Here is a 2,512-nt window from a genome sequence, read left to right as displayed (position 1 = left end):
ATTTTTCCACAATAAACTCTTAAAAAATGCTTAATGTTCTTAATATCTGTTCTGTATAATCTAAGTAGGTAGTTAAATTAAAACAAAAGCTAAAGAATAAAGTTTTTTTTGATCATGTGACTTGAACCTGGTGCTTTTTTTATTTATATGTTTGCTTCAATTGACATTTAAAACCATGGAAACGTTATTTTGACAATTTATTTTATTAGTAATAATTTTATTTTTGATAATATGTAAAATAAAAATCTCAGATTGGCCCCCATCTCTGGTAGATTAGCGGCCTTTTCGTTGACATTTGTTGACATTTGAGTCAGTGTTCTGCGGTGGCCACTAGACGATTAACCTTTCGTTATCCCTCCGAAACAAGCGAAAATCGTCGGTCCTTGGAAAAAACAAAACAATTGAATCCCTCGCCTCGGTCGACTAGATGTCGGTGACTCGAAACTGTCTTCCCATAATACACCACATATTGTCAACTAAATGCCCAATTTGTACGTGAATATGCGGATCAGTGCCGTAAATACAAGTCGAATCTCGATTGGGCATCGACATCATCTAGTCGGCTGTGAAGGCACGTCATTGGTTGCCGCAGATACGCCCCGATGGTGGGTCGTCATGGCGACGTAATCTCAGGTTTAACGCACCTTAATGGGGTGTGAGGGGTGAGGGGTGAGAGCGAAGAGTGGATAGGGAAAATATTTAATTTCCGGTGAAAACAATTGGTAACGGATGTAGGGAAAATCAAAGCAGTAATGGTATCCTAAGAAATTGAAAAAATCTAAATCAAGAAAAAACTAATTTTTTATCGAAAAAGTAGAAAAATGGGCGATTTGATAGTCGAGGCGAAGCCGAGTTATTTAAATCAATTCTAGAAATTTGAAACAGATATTAATAATATAATTTATGTACAGTCACCAGCAAAATTATTGTCGAAAAACTGTTTTATTACAGGCGACTTGATCAATAATTGTAATCGTTTCCAATTCGAAATTAAAAAAATATAAAAACATTATGTTTTCTTCTTTGTTAAAACTTTTACACTATTACGAATCCAAAACAACAATTTTTTTATTAAAGCCATTGTTATTAAATTTCTGAACAATTTTTAATGATTTTCGAATAAAACGAAACAAAACAACAAAAAAACTTATTTTTGAGGATAAATTTTGATCGAAAAATACATAAATGTGAGATTTTTTTTTATATCAACTTTTTTTCTATTACTTATCTAGGAATTTTAAATAAATAATAGTAGCACTTATGTACAGTCATCAACAAAACCCGAGTCGTATTTGAGTATGCGACATTAATCTTGATAGCGACTGTACTTTTGTACGTAAAAATGTAAGTATAATAAGTTTTTTCGTATTATTTTAAATATTTTAGTAATTTTTGTCAAAATCAAAAACAATTTTAAGTAAAATGACAAAAATAGTGTTTTTGACTGATGAATTGAGCAATTTTTTATGGAAATACGAATAAATATAAAATTTTGAATAGCCGAGGCGAAGTCGAGGCTGGCAGTTATTTCAAATTTTTCTCTTGCTTTTCCAAGAATTTGCGTACGATCACCGACAAAACTAATGTGATATTTTAGTTATACGACATTAATTTTATTAGTAGCTGTACTTTTTCAATGGAAATATTAACAGATTATACGCTTTTTCAGTATTTTCTTAAAAAAATTACTATTTTTTTAAGGCTAGCAATTACATTAACTTTTTTCTCCACTTTTTCTGTTCAAACAAATAGCAATATTAATTAGGTATGCGTAGTCATCGACAAAACTAGTGTCGTATTTAAGTCATATGACATTACTTTTGACGGCAACTGTACTTTTGCAACTAAAATGTAAGTTACGTTTTTTCAATTTTTTAAAGTTTTTTTTTAGTAATTTTTGGCAAAGTATTTAATATTTTTTCAATAAAATAACAAAAAACAATGTTTTGACTGGTAATTCGAGTAATTTTTCAACTAAATACGAATAAATGAAATATTTTGAATAGCCGAGACTAGCAGTTATATCAACTTTTTTTCTTATTTCACAAATAGTAGTACAATTTGCGTACACTCATCGACAAAACTAATTGATATTTTAGCTATTCAACATTAATTTTGTTAGCAACTGTACTTTTTCAAGTAGAAATATTAACAGATTACGTTTTTTTCAATAAGTTCTTAAAAATTTTAGTAATTTTTGGAAATTTTCAACTAAAATGGCAAAAAAACTGTGTTTTGACTGGTGTTTCGAGCAATTTTTATCTCGAAATACAAACAAAAAAAAACAAGTGGACCAAATTTTTCTCTTGTTTTTTTAAAAAACTCAACCAAATTGTACCAATTATGGTACAGTCATCGACAAAGCTAATGTTATATTTCACTTTTTCTCTGTAAAAAGTAATGTCATAATTTCTATGGCAATTGCTAATTAGTGTCAATTGAGGATATTTTCGTTATTACCATAGTAACAATTGTAAAATGTAATTTTTGCAATTCTGGACATTTGTGTACA

Source organism: Tribolium madens, unplaced genomic scaffold (assembly GCF_015345945.1).
Source record: "Tribolium madens isolate multiple individuals breed KSU strain unplaced genomic scaffold, Tmad_KSU_1.1 Scaffold_71;HRSCAF=194;Tcas5.2_LG6, whole genome shotgun sequence".
Classification (NCBI taxonomy): Eukaryota; Metazoa; Arthropoda; class Insecta; order Coleoptera; family Tenebrionidae; genus Tribolium; species Tribolium madens.
Note: the sequence above shows the minus strand (reverse complement) of the source record.